The sequence below is a fragment of the Mauremys mutica genome, unplaced genomic scaffold, assembly GCF_020497125.1.
Source record: "Mauremys mutica isolate MM-2020 ecotype Southern unplaced genomic scaffold, ASM2049712v1 Super-Scaffold_100104, whole genome shotgun sequence".
Taxonomy (NCBI): Eukaryota; Metazoa; Chordata; order Testudines; family Geoemydidae; genus Mauremys; species Mauremys mutica.
Window position 1 is genome coordinate 168,968 of NW_025423269.1, and position 20,469 is coordinate 189,436.

At 48.8% G+C, this 20,469-nt stretch overlaps 4 non-coding genes across 4 annotated transcripts; 3 read left to right on the top strand and 1 right to left on the bottom strand.

Moving 5' to 3' along the window:
* The first annotated feature begins 1,357 nt into the window (after positions 1–1,357).
* TRNAG-UCC lies at positions 1,358–1,429 on the top strand. Its single transcript has one exon. It is a non-coding gene; the product is annotated as a tRNA-Gly (tRNA).
* A 13,686-nt stretch (positions 1,430–15,115) lies between these two features.
* TRNAK-UUU lies at positions 15,116–15,188 on the top strand. Its single transcript has one exon. It is a non-coding gene; the product is annotated as a tRNA-Lys (tRNA).
* A 2,537-nt stretch (positions 15,189–17,725) lies between these two features.
* TRNAS-GCU lies at positions 17,726–17,807 on the bottom strand. The gene has a single exon. It is a non-coding gene; the product is annotated as a tRNA-Ser (tRNA).
* A 2,280-nt stretch (positions 17,808–20,087) lies between these two features.
* TRNAS-UGA lies at positions 20,088–20,169 on the top strand. Its single transcript has one exon. It is a non-coding gene; the product is annotated as a tRNA-Ser (tRNA).
* The last annotated feature ends 300 nt before the right edge of the window (positions 20,170–20,469 follow it).

Consider the following 20,469-nt stretch of genomic DNA (forward strand, 5'->3'; position numbering starts at 1 on the left):
AGCAGCATCCCCTTCCCTTCCCTTCCCTTGCGGACGGCAGACGGTACAGTAGGACTGGTACCCTTCATCGTCGTCCCATGAGTGCTCCTGGCTGGCCTCGGTGAGGTCGCCCAGGGGCGCCTGAGCAAAAATGGGAATGACTCCCAGGTCATTCTTTTCTTTAAGCTTTGTCTAATGGAGATTCACTTCTGCCTGGAATAACATAGCAGCTGGATGCTGCCCTCCCCGCCCCCTTTGAGCTCTACTTGCAGAGGCAATAAAGTCAGTGTTGTTTCAAATTCCTGCATTCTTTATTACTTCATCACACAAATGGGGGGATAATGGCCACGGTAGCCCAGTAGGGGTGGGGGAGGAGGGAAGCAATGGGTGGGGTTGTTGCAGGTGCACCCCCTAGAATGGCATGCAGCTCATCATTTATGCGGGATGTTTGGGGCTCTGACTTGTATCGGCCATTTGCTTCTCTGGTTCTTTTGTAGGCTTGCCTGATAGTCTAGACAGGACTGACTCTCCCTTTAGACAAAACTTAAAGAAGAGAATGACCTGGGGAGTCATTCCCATTTTTGTCCATATGCCGCCCAGCCAACCTCACCAAGGCCAGCCAGGAGCACCCATGACAGCAGCAAATGGTTCAGTATAACTAGCAACTGTCATTGTCAACTTGCAAAGCAGCAGACAGGACGGTATGGCTGGTAACCATCTTTGCTAACTTGCAAAAGGCAAGGGGATGCTGCTGTGTAGCGCTGCAGTACCGCATCTGTCAGCACCATCCAGTAGACATACGGTGACAGTGAAAAAAGGCTGAACGGGCTCCATGGTTGCTGTGCTATGGCGTCTGCCCGGGCAATCCAGGGAATATGGTACGAAATGATTGTCTGCTGTTTATTTCACGAAGGGAGCATTGAGTGATGACATTTACCCAGAATCACTCACGACACTGTTTTTGCCCCATCAGCCATTGGGATCTCAACCCAGAATTCCAATGGGCGGGGGAGACTGTGGGAACTATGGGATAGCTATGGGATAGCTACCCACAGTGCAACGCTCTGGAAATCGACGCTAGCCTCGGTACATAGACGCACACCGCCGAATTAATGTGCTTAGTGGGCCGCGTGCACTTGACTTAATACAATCTTTCCAAAAAACAGTTTATGTAAAATTGGAATAATCCCGTAGTGTAGACACACCCTGTGATTAACAACTTTGGTGTCTAATTGAAAGGCTGATGGTTCAAACCCAAGTGAAGATGGAGGTGGGTTTTTTTTAACTGATGAGCATCCAGTACATTTTAACAGGCAGAAAAGCTCCTCAATGCTGGTCTAGCCTCATTGGGCAAGCATAATTGGCACTTTTGCCAGATGCATTGGTGGTATAGTGGTGAGCATAGCTGCTTTCCAAGCAGTTGACCTGGGTTTGATTCCCAGCCAATGCAGGTAAGTGATGTTTTCTCTACTGGGAATTGGTTTAATTTCAGTCACATTGTATCAGTTTATCAATGGAACGAGAAAATCAATGTGCTGCAAGTCATTCAACACACAGTGGAGGAAGAAAAGGGCGGGACTATACAATGAGCTGTTGGAGTTATCCTGGTATTACAATGTTTGGTTTATTTATTTATTTTAAATTCTTTACTTCCCTCTCCCTTTTAGACTCAGAGCCTTTAAGGTCAGAAGGGACCAGTGTGATCATCTAGTCCGACCTGCTGCACCTTGCAGGCCAAAAGACCCCACCCACCCACTCCTGTAATAGACCCGGGAGGGGAGGCAGCTCTGTGCACTGCCCCTACCCCAGGCAGCACATGGAGGCCCTCTGCTCCCCTCCCCCCATGGGTGTGCAGAGATGTGTCAGCAGCACTGAGATGGTTCCCTGCCCACTCTGCCTCCATCCCTCCGTGCCACTCCCAGAAGTGGTTGGCATGTCCCAGCATCCCCTGGGGCAAGGGGAGTGTCTCCATTCACTGCCCCTGCCCCGAGTCCCAACTCCGCAGCTCCCATTGCCCAGGAACTGCAGCCAATGGGAGCTCTAGGGGCAGCGCCTGCAGGCAGCGGCACACAGAGACCCCCCTGGCCCCGCCCACCTAGGAGCTGCTGCCGCAGGGTTGTGTGTACCAGTCACTTTGGGAGCTGCAGTGCCCGGGGTAAGCGCCACCCCTTCTGCACCCCAATCCCCTCCCCCAGCGCAGAGCCCGCACCCAAATTTCCTCCCAGAGCTTTGCTTGTCATCCTTTCACCCAGAACCGTCTTTCTTCTCCTGGGCTGCAAGTAGCCATCCCTGGGAAGCCAAGAGGCAGGCACAGGATTCTATCTCCCAGTAGCCAACCGCACCTCCCCAGGCTTTGCAGAACGAATGGTGACACTCTACTAACCCCACTTAGCCACCCTGAGACACTTAGCTTCTGCCCTGCCTTCCTCAGCTCGACTTTCCTCTTTTGCCCCATTCCCACCTCACTTCCTCCTTTGGCAAGTCACACAGAGGAGGCAGCAGGAACAGCCGGCCGCCATAGGCCAATCTCCAAGTGCAGAGGAGACCAAGCCACAAGGCTTCAAAAGGTGACCGGCCCAGATCCTCTAGCTTTCCCCTGCTGATGCCAAGGCTTTTTCTCACCTCATTTCACCACCCTCTGCCCTGCAGGGGTTGAGTTTATCGCAGGTGTTACCCAAAATTGGGCCAGCTAGTAAGCGTACGGAGGACTAATGACCCACCAGAGTTTGGCAGAAAGCAGCACAGTTATTATACTGACAGCTAAGCTCAAAAGAAGAAGTGGGGGGTGTCACACTCACACTTACGCTCCCAGGACATGCACAGCACTGGAGATGTCAGGATTCTGCAAGGTAAGTGTCCTACAGCACAGCTATGGACGGTGCAATGAAGGTAAGTCTTCCTGAGGCACAATGAAATACAACGCAGAGAACCACTGGCCAGGCGGTCCGGGTGAAGGGCATTCACTGGAGATACAAGCTTGTGAGTGCTCTCCTGAGCACAGGGCCCCTTCCCCTTTTAAGGACCTGCACCTAGTGGCCTGTGACTGGAGATGACTTGGCTGCATCTGGTTGGTCACACTCCACCTTGGGCAGTGTCCATGCTCTGGGTGTGTGATTGCTGCCTAATTAGCGTCCCAGACACCTTGTCTACCTGGGAAATCTTCTGCTCTTCAACCAGCCCATTCATCCCACGAGCATTCCAGGGGGGAGCGGGAGGGGAAAAGCCACTTCACAGGCATTCAGAGAGGGAGAGGAGACAAAAGTGGGAGCAGGGGAAGTATAAGAGACCTTTTGAGCATAGAAATCACTGCTGCTCCTACAACAGCAGGGACAGGCCAGGAGGAGCTAGGAAAATTAAGCCAGCATGTTTCTGCCTGGTTTCGAACCAGGGAACTTTTGTGTGTTAGGCAAACGTGATAACCACTACAGAAACTCTCTTGCAAAGCTTTGCCCCTCCCTTCATAAGACCATAAGAATGGCCATACTGGGTCAGACCAAAGGTCCATCCAACCCCGCATCCTATCTGCCAACAGTGGCCAATGCCAGGTGCCCCAGAGGGACTGAACCTAACAGGCAATGATCAAGTGATCTCTCTCCTGCCATCCATCTCCACCCTCTGACAAACACAGGCTAGGGACACCATTCCTTACCCAGCCTGGCTAATAGCCATTCATGGACTTAACGTCCATTCATTTATCTGCAAAAAGAACGAGGAATACTTGTGGCACTTTAGGGACTTACAAATTTATTTGAGCAAAAGCTTTTGTGGGCTAAAACCCACTTCATCAGATGCATGCAGTGGAAAATGCAGCAGGAAGATACATATATATATATATATATACACACAGAGAACATGAAAAAATGGGTGTTGCCATACACACTATAATGAGAGTGGGCAGTTAAGGTGAGCTATTATCAGCAGGAGAAAAAAACCTTTTGTAGTGATAATTGGGACGGCCCATTTCCAACAGTTGACAGGAAGGTGTGAGTAACAGCAGGGGGACAAATAAACATGGGGAAATAGTTTGACTTTGTGTAATGTCCCATCCACTCCCAGTCTTTATTCAAGCCTAATTTAATGGTGTCCAGTTTGCAAATTAATTCCAATTCAGCATCTCTCGTGGGAGTCTGTTTTTGAAGGTTATTTGTTGTAATATTGCGACTTTTAGGTCTGTAAATGAGTGACCAGAGAAACTGAAGTGTTCTCCAACTGGTTTTTGAATGTTATAATTCTTGACATGTGATTTATGTCCATTTATTCTTTTACGTAGAGACTGTCTGTTTTGGCCAATGTACATGGCAGAGGGGCATTGCTGGCACATAATAGCATATATCACATTGGTAGATGTGCAGGTGAATGAGCCTCTGATAGTGTGGCTGATGTGATTAGGTCCTATGATGGTGTCCCCTGAATAGATATGTGGACAGAGTTGGCAATGGGCTCTGTTGCAAGGATAGGTTCCTGGGTTAGTGTTTTTGTTGTGTGGTTGCTGTTAAGTATTTGCTTCAGCTTCGGGGGCTGTCTGTAAGCCAGGACTGGCCTGTCTCCCAAGATCTGTGAGAGTGAGGGATAGGTTGTAGATCCTTGATGATGCACTGGAGAGGTTTCAGTTGGGGGCTGAAGGTGACGGCTAGTGGGGTTCTGTTCCTTTCTTTGTTGGGCCTCTCCTGTAATAGGTGACTTCTGGGTACTCTTCTGGCTCTGTCAATCTGTTTCCTCACTTCAGCAGGTGGGTAGTGTACTTGTAAGAACACTTGATCGAGATCTTGTAGGTGTTTGTCTCTGTCTGAGGGATTGGAGAATTGCGGTTGTATATTAGAGCTTGGCTGTAGACAATGGATTGTGTGGTGTGCTCTGGTGAAAGCTGGAGGCATGTAGGTAAGTATAACGGTCTGTAGGTTTACGGTATAGGGTGGTGTTTATGTGACCATCGCTTATTAGCACTGTAGTGTCCAGGAAGTGGATTTCTTGTGTGGACTGGTCCAGGCTGAGGTTGATGGTGGGATGGAAATTGTTGAACTCATGGCGGAATTCCTCAAGGGTTTTCTTTTCCATGGGTCCAGATGATGAAGATGTCATCAGTGTAGGGCAAGTAGAGTAGGGGCGTTAGGGGATGAGAGCTGAGGAAGCGTTGTTCTAAGTCAGCCATAAAAATGTGGGCATAGTGTGGGGCCATGCGAGTACCCATAGCACTGCCACTGACTTGAAGGTATACATTGTCCCCAAATCTGAAATAGTTATGGGTGAGGACAAAGTCACAAAGTTCAGCCACCAGGTTTGCCGTGACATTATCGGGGATACTGTTCCTGACGGCTGGTAGTCCATCTTTGTGTGGAACGTTGGTGTAGAGGGCTTCCACATCCATAGTGGCCAGGATGGTGTTTTCTGGAAGATCACCAATGGATTGTAGTTTCCTCAGGAAGTCAGTGGTGTCTCGAAGATAGCTGGGAGTGCTGGTAGCATAGAGCCTGGGGAGGGAGTCTACATAGCCAGACAATCCTGCTGTCAGGGTGCCATTGCCTGAAATGATGGGGCATCCAGGATTTCTACGTTTATGGATCTTGGATAGCAGATAGAATACCCCTGCTGCTTTTTTGGCCTGCTGCTTCTCTGTCTGGGAGGTTTTTGTCAGCCCTGGCACACAAAAAGGGTATCATTGCGAGCACCCACGAAGGCGAGATGAATTTTTGCCTGCCATGCTCAGCTTGACTTGCTTCCTCACCCCATTCCTGCCTTAGATCCTGGGTCGCCTGGTGGCTGAAGATGGTCCATTGTCTCAAGCGGTGCCAGAGCCTGACACAGTGCCCCGGGCCGCCTTTGCTCTGTACATGCCGGCCGTGCACATTTGCAAATACTTTAAAGCTCCTGTCAGTAAGTTCTGGGGACAGTTGCTCACCTTCAGAGGAAGCTCCTTAAAATTGGCCTGTCTCACCCAGTGGTACATTGACCTCTGTTCAGACTGAACCAAAGGTGGGGGCCTCGCTGCTGTGGCCGCCGCTGCTGTGAGGGCGGCCACTGTTGTGGATGAAGCCATCCTGCAAGCACCTTCCACCTAGCCACCCACTGAAAATCGTGTAGGGTGTAAGGTGGGGGTAGAAGAACACTAGAGAGGGGGGCCTCCCCCTTCCCCCCTTCCCATACCCGGTGCTGCACCCAGTGGGGTAAAAAGAAAATACGGCCATATCGGAAGAGTCAGTTGCGTTCTTTGCGGTTGCCCCACCATTCCCCTCGGGCCTGAACTGCCCTCCAGCTCAGCCACCACTGAAAATTGAAACACAAAACAGTAGAGCCGTACAAGGCTTCAAAGCCCACCAGGCCCAACCCCTCTTCTAATACGGCAGAAACCCGCACTTCTCCTGACTAGGTAGGGACGTCCTATCGCTCCACAAGAAGTGGAAGGCCATCGTGTTCAGTCTCAGCAGCACTCGTGGAGCAGAGGGAAATACCTGGCTGAGGAAATTCCCCACAGATGGGTCTTGAGCATCACAACCTTGTAGGTAATGACAAGGTCCACTTACGCCACCGGCTGAGCCATTCCTCACAGGCCAGCAACTGCTTCTCCCAGTTCACGTTCCCCACCGAACGCTAGAAGGCCCAGCCATCAACCTGCCCACTCTTGCAGCCCTCCTCTTCCGCCCTGACTGATAGGGAGGAGTATTGAGCCTCCCTCCCTTAGGCCCTGCAGCATCCCTGGGGAACACCAACACCTCCCATGTGACTTTGGGCCAGTAGGTCAACCAATAGGGCTGCCTCCTAGGCCAGGCTGCAGCCCAGCTTCAGGACTCAGAGGAAATGGAGCTTGCATCCCTACCTACAGGACTCCAGGCACGGCCAGGCTTCTGGATCAAACGTCCCCTCTTGTGCTCAAGTCACAACAGCCAGTGGGCAAAAGACAGGCTTTCATGGCATTGGAGAAAGCAAGACAGAGCCTTGGAAGACCCAGCAGGGTTTGTGGCACAGGAATTGCCCTCAGATCCCACAGAGACTTCAACTCAGATTGCAGGATTCACAGTCCCGAGTGCTGCCCTTACACCATGGGACCAATAGGGAACCCCCAGACCTCTGCTGAGCTCTGGTGAGGATGACCCTGTGCGGGCAACCCTGCCTTTGCTCACCAAGTTGTCATGCAGCCGTTTGCTGCAGCTCCCAGAGGCCTTTCTTACTCCAGCCTGAGAGGCCAGTGGGCATGTGAGGAAGTTGCCCCTTCAGTCCCAGGCAGTACATGGCCCTTCCTAGGAAAGGCCAAGTCCTGGGGAAAAAAGGTGATGTCAAATATCACCCTAGGAAGATGCCTTCTTACATTTCAAGGGAAATGGTTCTTTTTTCATCTGACCAGGGACTTGAACCCTGGATTCTCAGATTAAAAGTCTGATGCTCTACCAACTGAGATAGCCAGGCTCACATGTGAAGGAAACAAATTTAGTGCACAAGAGAAACTAGTCATGAAAATGAGGGCAGGAAACAATACAGAAAACCTGCTACTCTCGCTCCCTTAGCAGTCCTAGCCCCAGACTGCTCCTCCATCCGGCGCCCTGAGGTCTTATTCTTTTTTTAGTTTAATATCAAATCCAGGAGAAAACACAGTTATACAAAGCAAAACGAAATCACAAACAGAAATGTCATTGGAAATACAGAAATAAAAAAGGAAAATGCAGTTCCCATCACTTTATCATGTCTGGGCTATTCCTGTATCGAGAGCACCCGCCAAGGTCCCTGTGTGCTTATGAGAAACCTGGAGGAACTCATCCCACAGCCTGAACATGAAACTCAACTGCTCCCAGGTGCCGCAGTAAAACCCTTTCCCTGCTGTGACCTTGCACTCCATAGGATTTTATGAAAATATGCTAATGAGTGTGAATATAAAGTGACTGGACTATGCTTCATGCAAAAGGTCTCTTGTAAGGTATCATTACAAAGCTTATAATCTACTGTGTGTGTTCATCCTATTTGTATGAACCGATCATTCCTGTATCTGAAACTAGAAATATGAACTATAACTCTGAGGTCCTGTTGTAATGATGCAAAGTGTGGGCCATTAATAGTGGTTTGGACTCTTGATGGCTCCCATTAACCAGCACAATTGACTGGAGATGGCTCTGTCCTGCACCATCCGTGAGTCAGGCCAGGAAGAATGAAGGCTTGGGGGTCTCACAGGACATGTGACCATGTCACCTGGTACAGGAATCCATCTTAAACCTGGGGCTCTTCCCCAGGAGAGAGACAAAAGATTCCTGCCTTGTACCAAAGCTGTATAAGAGGGTGGAACAGAAGAAAGGTGGCTGCAGTCATGAGAAATCCCCTAGCTACCACCTGAGCTGGAACAAGGACTGTACCAGGCGAAAAGATTGGGTCCAGGCAAGAAATAAGTCTAGTCTGCGAAAGAAGCTTATTGGAAGATCTCTGAGGGTGAGATTTGATCTGTATTGAGTTTCATACTGTATTAGGCTTGGACTTGCATGTTTTTGTTTTATTTTGCTCTGTGAAGAATACAAGCTCCACAGAAAAGGAAAAGTTAATGCCATAGAAAAGTATCTCTGTGTGTGTTAGATGGATGGGAGGGTGTCTAGAAACCACTCTCCTCTAGTTTTCTTTTCTCTGATTTCCTGTAGAAAATCTGAAGCAGGGAGCAGAAGCCATTGCCTTCTCTGAGGCTTGAATTCAGGACTTTCAGATTATGAGACTGACACGCTGCCAACTGTGCTAAGAAGGTTTGGAAAAGCTTTAGGCTCAGTGTATATAGGACCCTTCTACAGCAGTGACTGGGGCAGGGAAGGAGCCAGGGGTTTGCTGGAAGAAGCAGGGAGATCTGCTGCCCACAGACCTGTCCAGGCAGCTTTCTCAGCAGCAAAGAAATCAATTCATGCTGCCAGTGAACAATCTACTGGAACTAATGGCAGCACAGGGGGGATGTTTCCAAGCTGTGCACCTACCTCTTCATGTTAGAACTTACTCTCTTTTTTCTAGCATGGCACTTTCCATGGAAATTAGGCAAAGCAAACTACACAGGTAAGAGAAACAGGTTGGAGAAGGTACATGGGGAACAGAATCTAGTGCTCCACATAAGGCTTCAATTTATAATCCCAACACCTTGCCCTGCTGTACTAACCAGTTGCACCACTGCAGATGCTTTTTAGATGCATTCGGGAAGCAGGTAGTTCCCAGTCTCTGTGGTTCACACCTTTGCCTGGCGATTGTCAGGCTGATGCATCAAACCTAACTCAAGATGCAGCTTTTCAGCCATGAGACTCCAGGACATTTTAAGAGGAAGAAAATCTCCTCCTTTCTGGTTTAGCCCCATTTGACTCCTGCCCGTCTTCTCCCCTCATCCCCCAGTCTCTTTCCTTCCCCATTGGGGCTGTGCAGAGAGGAGCCCCAGTCAGTCTCTGTCACAGAGAGTCTGTATCCCATAAAGGGAGGGAGGAGTCGCTCTAAAACACTGATAATGGGGAGGGGAGGGGTGTCTGTGATTAGGGGGAGAAAGGATGGAGAACTAACAGTGGGGTCCAGAGAGATTCCCCCAGATTGGGGAGATCCCCTGCTGCCCACCATCAGCCAGCTGTGGGAAGAACAACTCGGGATTGCATGGGGAAGCCACCTTTAAAAACACAAGTGTAACATGCTAGTTACATTTTAATAAGACCAAAGCCTCAAACCCAGGGTCACAATCACTGGAATGGCTTTGCCTTGATATTTTACCAGCTGCAGACACAAAGCAAGTCAAATTACAGTTTCCGTTTGGAGTCAGTGCTCACACAAGAATCTGGAGGCTTTTAATTCCTTAGGTTCTGCCGCCATTTCATTTTTGTCCTGTTCCAAGATTTATCCTTGTGCAAAGCAATGTTACGCCCTTGGGAGTGTCCCCCTCCCTGGTCCTGCCTGCTGACCATGGGCAATTTAAAAGGGCCTGGGGACCTTCCCCCACCACCGCCAGCAGCACAAGGGGACTAAGGCACTTTCCTGCCCGCCCTCGCTCCGTGTGGCACGCCACTCCCGGAGACGGCTGGCACGTCCCTGCGGCCCTGGGGTGGGAGGGGTCTCTACGCGCTGCTCCCTCCTCGAGTGCCAACTGTGGCAATGGGAGCTGTGGGGGTGGAGTCTGCGGGCAGCAGTGCGCAGAGACACCCCCAGCCCTCCCGCTTAGGGGCTGCTGCTGGGGTGGGGTGGGGTGGGATGTGGGTTGCTTTTGGGAGATGCCCGAGGTAAATGCTGCACCCCTCACCATCTCCTGCATCCCCAACCCCCTGCCCCAACCCAGACCCCACACCAAAACTCCTTCCAAGACCCTGCTCCCCACACACCCTCCTGCACCCCAACCCCCTGACTGAGCCCAGACCCTGCACCCAAACTCTCTCCCAGAGCCCAGCCCCTCTCCTTCCCACACCCAAACTCCCTCCCAGAGCCTTAGGCAAGTGTGTGTGGGGTGTGGGGCAGGACTTGGTCCCATTCTGAGCATCACCAAAAATTATACAAACCTGCCTCCCATGTCCAGTCCAACCTTCTGCTGATGCACCCCAGCCCACACCCGTGCAGGGTTTGAAGCTTCCATTACTTACATTCCAGGACACTGAAGGATTTCAGCTCCCCTTTGCCCATAGGGAGCTTTCACCCCACTCCCAGCCAGGTTCTTGTCCATGGGATCACTGTAGGGGGGCTGGGTCCCACTGGGTCTTTTCTCTCTCTGTGACAGGCCAGGGTGCAATAACTGGGGCATCGGAGCACCCAGGACCTTCTGTGGGGCTGCCATTCCCCTTCCCCTTCTGTGGTCTCATCAGTCATTGACTCCAGCCTTTTTTCTATCCATCGTCAGCACCATCCCAAGCAAGCTGCACTCGCCTCAAAAAGACAGAGAGTCCTGTGGCACCTTACAGAGTAACAGACATATTGGAGCATGAGCTTTCATGGGTGAATACCCACTTCATCAGACGCATGTGGCAGAAATTTGCAGGGGCAGGTATAAATATGCAGGTAAGAATCAGTCTAGAGATAACGAGGTTAGTTCAATCAGGGAGGATAAGGCCCTCTTCTAGCAGTTGAGGTTTGAGCATCAAGGGAGGAGAAACTGCTTTTGTAGTTGGCTAGCCGAGAGTCAGGGCCAAGTATCCCTAGGCCACCCCGACAGGTGTTTGAAGAACAGGGAAACAAAGGGCACTACAAACTTATGTTTTTTGGATGAGCCAAGAAAAGGGAGTAGCATTGTTCCCCTCGGGTAGCACCTGTTCAATTCCAGGTCAGAAAACAAAACTCTTCTGCAAGAATATCCAAAAAATATTGTGTTTCACTTCACTTCATAAGTACAGTTGTGTGGCAATTAAATGATGACCCTAAAGTTTCATAAAAGCAAAGAACATTAAACAAAATAGTGTGGGAAATACGGATGTATCTGAGGAAAGGGCTTGGAATGAAGGAAGACAAAACTTGATCGGTCGAGAGAACAGGCACTGTTTCCCCCTGGTTTGGAGCTTCTCTCACAACTACTGGAATAGCAAAGCTAAGCAAATGGGGTTCTATTGTTGCACAGGAGATTGAAGTGAGGTTATTTTTTCCAGATGGTCATGTCAGGAGTGGGATTTGAAACTACGTCTCTATGCAGAGACCAGAACACCCAAGAGATAGGGAAAAAAGAGTTTTAAAACTGGCACTTTAGACCAGTCCACCATCCTGCTGCTACAAAAAACATGACTTATCAACCCTAGTTTTCATTAATAATTGATGAACTCTTTAGGGAGGTTGAGATGGCACATCTCTTTCAACTCCTAGAGACCTTCTACAGCACAGCTGATTGTTAGACACACTCACCCGGACCTAAAGTTACACGTTTCCTGGAGCTCCATGAGTTCTGTGGTGTTGGAATCTCCCTGCTCGCATTTTAAGTGAACAAAAGATGGGTGCTGGCATTCTGAGAAAGTAATGGTGAACCTCAAAATCCTGCCCTGTGGGCCAGACAGTTAAGCAACCAGCACCCACAACCTCTACCATGATAGCATCCTGTCTGGGAACAATTCACTTACCAACAGCTGGGGTATGAAATCCTCATTTCTTTGTTGTTCTATCACTGAGGTCCCCACTTTCCTATTGCTTGTCTGTATAATCTCTGTCTGGTGCTGTGATTCTTTCTGTCTGCTGTATAATTAATTTGTTGAGTGTAAACCAATTAAGGTGGTGGGGTATAATTGGTTAGATAATCATTTTATAATATGTTAGGATTGGTAAATTACATTTCAGTAAAATGATTGGTTAAGGCATAGCTAATCAGAACTCCACTTTTACTATATAGTCTGCAGTCAATCAGGAAGTAAGGGGGGGAATGGGGGTAGAGGAATTAGAATTATGTTTTGCTAAGGGGGGGAATAGGAACAGGGAAGGGGAACAGGGACACAGGCAAGGCTCTGTGGTGTCAGAGCTGGGAAGGGGGATACTGAGGAAGGAAATTGGAATCATTGCTTGCTGGAAGTTTACCCCAATAAACACTGAATTGTTTGCACCTTTGAGTTCTGTGCATTGCTGCTCTCTGGTCACGCGAGAAGGACCAGGAAATGGGAGGGTGATGGGATAAACCCTCTAACAAGTACGTCTTTCAGGGTGTGAAAAACCCCAGAACCAGTATAATTAAGCTGACCTAAGCCATGGTTAGATAGTGCTAAATAAAAGGAAAGATTGTTCTGTGAATGTAGCTATTACAGGAATGGAAAACCTCTCCCCTCACTGTAGCAACTGTCTTCTCCACAGTGCTATAGCAGCATTTTAAGTGTAGACAGCCTCAGAGCAAGACCAGATTTGGCTCTGTGGATGCTCAGGCACTAAGACAACAGTAATTACAATATACTAATGCATCTGTAGCTGGCAGGATTTGAACCTGTGTGGAGAGACCCCAGTCAATTTCTAGTCTATTGCATTAACTGGGGGTAGTTGATTATTTTATCAAGAGCCAAATTTCTTGGTCAATCTCTAGACACCAGAGAAAATAATAATAAGTATATAGAAAGATTTTGCAGTCACTATGGGCATAACCATGACGATTGTTCTGTGTTTCACTCTATATATTTGGCACCACTGCCTTTCCCTTTAGTCTTGTAGTTTACCAAGGGTAAAACTAAATATCTCTTCAGATACCAGGGAGTGTTTATGTTCATTCCTGCTAGCTACACAGGGGTTTGATGTAGCTGCTTTCAATCCTCCAGCTCTGCCGGGACAAGTAACATTTCAGGCTGTCACTGAACTGAAGAGGGGAGAACATTTTTTGACAGGTTACGCCGCCTCTTAAAAGTTTTTGTCTGGCTAGCAGCCCTGGTTCCCAAGTCTCTCCTGAGGGAAGAAGGTTTCTGTGCAAAATACTAAAAGTTTTAACAGAGAGGAGGGAAAGGCGATGGCCACATGATGGGGCCAGTATGTACCACAACATGGTTCTTTTATGTGGGATGACTCTGAACACTGACTGATCTCCACTCCCTTGGATTTGAAGAGATGTTTAGTTTTGCACTTGGGAACCTGTAAGGCTGAAGCAATTTTATGGATGGTGACACTACGATTGAAGGGTTATTTAATGTTGTAAAAATTGTTAAAAACACTTAGCTTCAACTGGAACTGCCTGTTATTAAAGGCTGGTTTCCCCATGTCAGTTCCATAAGCTCTGCTAGAAACACCCTGGGTTCTCTCCTGCCTCGGTGGGAACTGGAGGGAATCGTCCCCTGCTGCCCTTGGCTCCAGGCTGGTTTTTCTGGGGATGGGGCGTGAAATTAATTTGTTTGCTGTTGAGAAGGGAGAAGGCCAGTTCTCAGGGAACGAGAACTCCCAGCATCTTCCCAGCCCAGCCCAGGCTGCTGCCCTGTCCCAGCCTCTGTTCCCCTGGGGGCCCTGCGTGTTTGACTCTAGAGCAGGCCGGGAGCAGCAGCTGAGGCAGAGGACAGTCTGGGTCAGGCAGATGCTAGGAGCAGAGCACCAGAGGCCTCTACTGGCTCCCTCCCCAGCAGCAAACAATCAGTCCCCACCCGCACCCCGGGACAGCAGCCTGGCACCAAGGGCAGTGCCCAGTGGGGGTTTCTCTTTTTCCAATTCCTGGGGTGAGCAGGGACCTGGGGGTGTTTCTAGCAGGGCAGTTGGAACTGAATTGGGAACCAGCTTTTAATAACAGGCAGCTCAAGTTCAGACTAATTTTGTTACAATTTTCTTTATAATGTAAAATAATTCAAAAGTAAACGGGCAGGAATTAGTGTAACTCTTTTCTCCTGCTCATAGAAAGAAACGGCTTTTTGGCTTTTCATGATACAGGAGTCAGGTTTGTTCACTGTTCAGAAGCCTGTTGTGTTTCATTTCTCAGCTTCTGCTGCCATCGTGTGGCCATTTCCTTCCCCTCCTTTCTGTCCAAAGCCCAGAGACCAGTTCCTCCAGGGAGAGAAGGACATCTTTCTTCTTTCCTTCCTCAACAGCCCTCTTCCTTGGGGAGCCCTTTGCTTGGATCTGGGTGGGGAACAGCCGTTTCTGAGGATTAATTTCACACCATATTTAGTGTATATATATAGATTTTACAGCCAGACTAGATCGCTAGGTACCTCTGCTCTGACCTGAGTCATAACAGAGTCCAGTGAATTTTACCCAGTGACTCCTACATGCACCCCAAGATCTTCTGGCTGAACGAGGAGGGTTTATTCAGAAAGTCATCGTGTTTGGATGTAAAGGTGTGAGATTATGGGGAAATTGGCCTTTCAAGTTTAAATGTTGTAACTTCTACATCTAGACTGGGGTGGCCAACCTGAGCCAACATAACTGCCAAACATGCACCTTTGTATGCAACTGCTGAGTCAGTTGTGAACCTTGCTACCATTATCATTATCCCTTTGGAATAATGATGGTGATGGACACTTGGCTCTGTATCCCAGTGTGCCCTGGATGTCTACAGGCTGCATTAGCCAATCCAACCATTCGGCACTTGCAGATGGGCACCTCTGTATTGTGCCTGATTCTTGTACAGCTATGAGAGGCTGGCAGATGCCGATATTTTCCCGTCTTTTTAACCAGCACTAATACCAGGCCAGGCCAGGGCTGGGAAGAGAGAGAGAGCAGCAGGTTTCCCCTATTGTTTCCTGCTCACTTTTTCTTGATTAGCTTCACCCCTGCACCAAGTGGCACTTTTCCTAGGTGAGCCTGGCTAGCTCAGTTGGCAGAGCATCAGATTTTTAATCTGAGGGTCCAGGGTTCAAATCCCTGGTCAGGTGATCAACTTCTGGCTATAATTGTAAAAATCTGACTTTCTGGAGTCTTCTTTGGTGTTACTCTTTCTCTTCAGGTTTTTACCTTTCCTAAGAAGGGCCTTTGTGTGGGGGGGATTGAAGGAGCAACTCCTTGACATCCCCTCTGTCCTTGTAGGCTGGAGGAATAAAGGCCTCTGGGCATAGAGCATGTTCCTCCCCTGCACAGACACACACACACACAGAATATCCCTAAGGAATTAGAATCACCTGCTGCCTTCCCCTGTCCTGCTGGATCCCCAAACAAGGATGCTCTTCAGCCTAAACCCATGTCCCCTCTACTCCCAGTGCCCCTCAGACCCAACCCTCAGTCCCTCCTATGCTCACTGCTCCTCACTCCCAACCAGAGCCTGCTCCTCTTCACCCTTCTCCTCTGTCCCAACCCACAGCCCCCTCCTATTCCCAGTACACCTCAATCCCAACCCACGGCTCCCTCCTTCCCTCCAGCAGCAGGTGCTTCAGACCCCCTCAGGAAGATTTTCTTGCAAGGTTTCGTGTAGGAGTCTGCATGTGGATTTTACAGTATGTTGGAAATAGGTTGGGTTGCTTGCCAAAATGATCACTTGTGGCTGGTGTTGGATTCCCAGTCTCCTTGTTATTGGGGCAGGAGAAACAAAGGGTTGTTATCCTTGATATGTGAATCAAGGACTCAACCCTGGGTGCAAACTAAATGAGCTGCCTACAGATTCTGGCAGCCACAATGAGCATTTGGTGCGAGAGCCCAGACCTGTCCCTGTCCCAGAGGGAGGGGGTCATCCGCGAGGGGCTTGGACCACTGACCTATCAGCTCTTAACTCCCAAACTTTCAGTAACAATATTATCAGTGCCAGTGAGTGTAATTTAAACCATAAGAAAAACCACACTGGGCTAGACCAAAGGCCCATCTAGCTCTGTGTTTTGTCCTCCAACAGTAGCCAATACCAGGTGCCCCAAAAGTTCATCAACAAGGCACCACTAGGAAGTGAACCCAGGATCTCCTGTTTACAGGACAGGCGCTTTAACCAGCTAAGCTATGGTGCCTGCCTATGGCTAAAACACACTGTCTGCTCACACCTGATTCCCTGCCATCCCCACTGTGGCCTGCAAAGCTTTGCTTGTGTTTGGATTCTGCAAAGCAGAGGATCAGGTGACATTTTCCTTGCAAGCTGTGTGTGTGTGTGAATCTTTGGCCGGGTCTGCACTACAAAGTTATTTCAGTATCATTATATTGCTCAGGTGTGTGAAAAATACACAACGGTCCCTCGGTCAGCAGCTTGTGGCTGGTGCACACACTGCAATACCACGTCTGGCGACAACATGGCCCTGTTTTGGTGACAAAATAAAACCACCTCGACGAGAGGCCTAGAGCTTTGTGCAGCAAACTTAAAGTGACAAATTGTCAGTGTAAATGCTGCTAATCATTATATCACCATAACTGGCCTCCACCAGTATCTCACCATGCCTGCCATGAACTCACCTGCCCTGCATTCCTGCTACAGAGGCTGGGCCCCTCCCCTTTCATAGCTCCAGAAAGTTCTGACAGCTGAGCCACTATCTACACCGGGATTAGGTTGATAGAACTGCATTGCCAGCCTAAGTAATGTAATTACACCAACCTAATTTCATAGTGTAGACGTGTCCAAAGAATCACACCCACACCTTGGGAGCAAAACTTCACCTGCTCCTCTGCTTTACAGAAGCCAAACACAAGCAACACTTGTCAGGGCCCAGTGGGGACTGGCAGAGAGTCAGGTGTGGGCAAACACACTGCTTTAAATAACAACAGGTACCACGGTTTGGCTGGTTAAAGCACCTGCTTTGTAAACAAGAGTTCCTGGGTTCAACTCCCAGTGGTACCTTGGTGAGTGGCTTTTGGGGCACCTGGTATTGGCTACTGTCAGAAGACAAGATTCAGAGTTAGATGGACCTATGGTTTAAATTACACTCGCAGGCACTGATAATAGAGTTACTGAAAGTTTGGGTGGTAAGAGCTGATAGGTCAGTGGTCCAGTACCCTCAATGTGGTTTTAGCTGGAAACACACCTGGAGGACAAAGACTGAACTGAACTGATTCAGAAATCAGAAGAGAATAATAACAATAATACTTTCAAACTCTCCCCAAACAGATTAGTATTGGTTTTTCAGTTTGGGGAATTTTGTTTTCTCAGTCAGACCTTGCCAAGGGAAGCAGGGAGAAAATGTTTGAGTTGCCTCCTTCAGAACAGCTTGGCCTAGACACTAGCTCTGGTTCACTGCTCTGGCCTTGCTCAGGTTGAGGGTATTTTAATAATTTGGGCAGGTCCCAGGGTGTTTGGAGGAGATGACGAGGATGTTCCCTTTTGAGATAAAAATTAAGAAATACAGGACTAGAAAATTTTTCTTTTTTTAAGAAATCTGGAATTTAGACATTTTATTTAAAGCAAGAGAGTTCTGAGTTTCTGAGAAGGTTTTAGTTTGCAAGAAGCAACATTGTACCAAAGGGGGACATGGTTGTCTACAAAGGAGGCGTAATGACTAAATGCATCCGATGAGGATGGGATTTGAACCCATGCATGCAGAGCACAATGGATTAGCAGTCCATCACCTTAACCACTCGGCCACCTCATCTGAGCTGTCAAGAAAAAGACAGGAGGCGAAATCTAAGGGCAGCAGAGATAGGGACAAAAAGGAGTTTCTAAACACTAAGCGGAAGCAGAGGCTGAATGAGCTCCCCCCTCACATCTAGTGAGGAGCGGGGGGAAAGACTTCAGGAACAGACCATGTTTGCACAGACACACCTACTTTGCCTAGCTATGCAGCATGATGGGGCCGCTTTCCCAAAATGACCAGAAGAACAAGAGCCACATCCAGCTGCAGTTCAGGAATCTGATGACCAAAGAGCCAATAAATGTTCTGAGAGCTGGTATAAAATGCCTTCTAGTGAGCTATTGAACAAGCGCAACCTGTTTAGCTTATCAAAAGAAGATTGAAAGGTGACTTCACTGAAGTGTTGAAGTGCCATATTGGAGAGAAAAGATTGGATATTAAAGGGCTCTTGAATCTAGCAGAGAAAGGCATAACAAGACCCAATGGCTGGAAGGTGAAAAGAGACAAATTCATATTACAACTAAGGCACAAATAGTCAACACCGAGGATGATTCACCACAGGAACAATCTCCCAAGGAAAGTGGTGGATTCGCCATGTCCTGATGTGATTTCATGAAGACTAGCTGCCTTTCTGGAATGTGTTTGCCCCAAAAGTAGATATTGTGTCATACAGGAGGCCTGTGTTATGCAGGGGGTCAGATTAGATGCTCTAATGGTCTCTCCTGGCAATAAAGTCGACTAATTTCTGAAAAACTGAGTGTAGCATTGGGAGCAGCGTCTGACGTTTTCCTGTCTAGCCGGCTTGCTGCCTAGAACGAACGCTCCTTGAGTGGGGTGATCCAAGGGAGTAGCTCAAACCTCCAAAGTGCCTGGCCAGGGGCAGGACATTAGCACAGCAAGGGAGGGGTGTGGCAGTGACATCACAAAGGCTTTTTGCAGGACCTCAGACTATTAGTCAAAGGTGGCGGGGAGGTGGTGACCTCACAGAGAGATACTGACATCAGCCAGGCAGGACAGGGGTGAGCAGCCAGGGAAACCTCAGAGACCCCTGTGGCTTTGCTTCAGCAAGTGTCCTTCTCGAGGTCTCTTTTTCAGGACTGAGAGAGTGTTCAGGTTCACGTACGTGAGCTCCAGGAGGAACCTCTTTCGAGTTTTCTCATTCCCTTTTCCTGATTTTACTAGAAAACAGCCATCCCTGTTTAGAAGATAAGAGCCTCCTCGAGATTTGAAACCTGTTTAGTCTGATCCATCTGGTGACAGTTGAATTCTAGGCATGGAAAACACGAACTTAAGGAGGCAGAATTTTATTCCGCACCTGGGATTTTGTCCCTTAAAATCACTGGGGTCATTAGGGTTTGTCCTTTTTGTTTCGCCTTTTCCTCCATCCATCCCTCCTTTCTCTTCTTCTCTTGCTTCTTTTGTCCTTTCTCCTGTTCCCCTCCCAACACCAGGAGCAGTGTGTGTGTGTGTGTGTGTGTGTGTGTTGCGGGGGAGTGCTCTGCAGCTCCCACTGTGGGAGGTCCACCCAAAAATGTGGGGCTGAAATAGTGCTTGGGCAGTGATCCCCACCGGTGACCTGGGCCTCCCTTTGGGCTCTCTGGTGAGAACCCTCAGCCTCCCGTCCTGTCTCTACCCTGATTGGCTGAGCAGGGGGTTATTGACAGGGAGGAGACTCAGGTCCTTGTTGTTCTCTTTTAAGACCAAGGAAATAAGTCATAACCTGTTATATGTTGACAAATTTTGCTGCATTAATTGTCCCTGAGCAGTTCATGATTCTCTCTAACATTGCAGTTCTCCTCAAATACTTGCTGAATAATTACTGTGCACTGTTGTTGGTCTGGAGCTCATTTGAGAGCACTTTATTCAGGTCATTCAGTGTTTGAAATTCACAATCTGATGGTTAGTATGAAAATCAGGGCTCTTGGGTCCTATTCCCAACTCTGCCACTGGCTGGCTGTGTGACCTAAGACAAGTCAATTCTCCTTTCTCAGCCTTGGCTTCTCCCTCTTTCAAGTAGGGATAATAATGATCCGCTCCTACCTAGCTCAAGGTGGGTGGAAGATGGGGATCCATTGGAGAGCATCACTAGGAGTATCAGAGGGGTAGCCGTGTTAGTCTGGATTTGTAAAAGCAGCAAAGACTCCTGTGGCACCTGGCTAAGCAAACAGAACAAACCCCAAATCCCCCCTGTGCTTTGGGAGCCAGGTTTGTGGTGAGAATTCTGTAGTTCAGATGACTTCACACCTGGCCATTGGGATTCTTTACCAGTTTCTCTGGCATTGGGGCAGTTTTGTGCTCACAGCTGTGATGGCCGAGTGGTTAAGGCGTTGGAGTTGAAATCCAATAGGGTTCCCCTGCGCAGGTTCGAATCCTGCTCACAGCGAGGCCTGTGTTTTAGCCAGTCTCTCACCCGGGCAATACCTCTGTACAACCCCCTGAGACACTCTCAATTCTCTCCCCACCCCAAGTAAATCCTGTTCTGCTCCTTTCATAGAGATCCCTGGGACACCCCCTCACACTGGGTATGTCTACACTACAAGACTATTTCGAATCTATTTAATTCGAATTTGTGGAATCGACCTTATGAAGTCGAAGTTGTGTATCCACACTAAATACACTAGTTCTACTGTGTGAGTCCACAGTAACGGGGCCAGTGTCGATTTTGGAAGCGGTGCACTGTGGG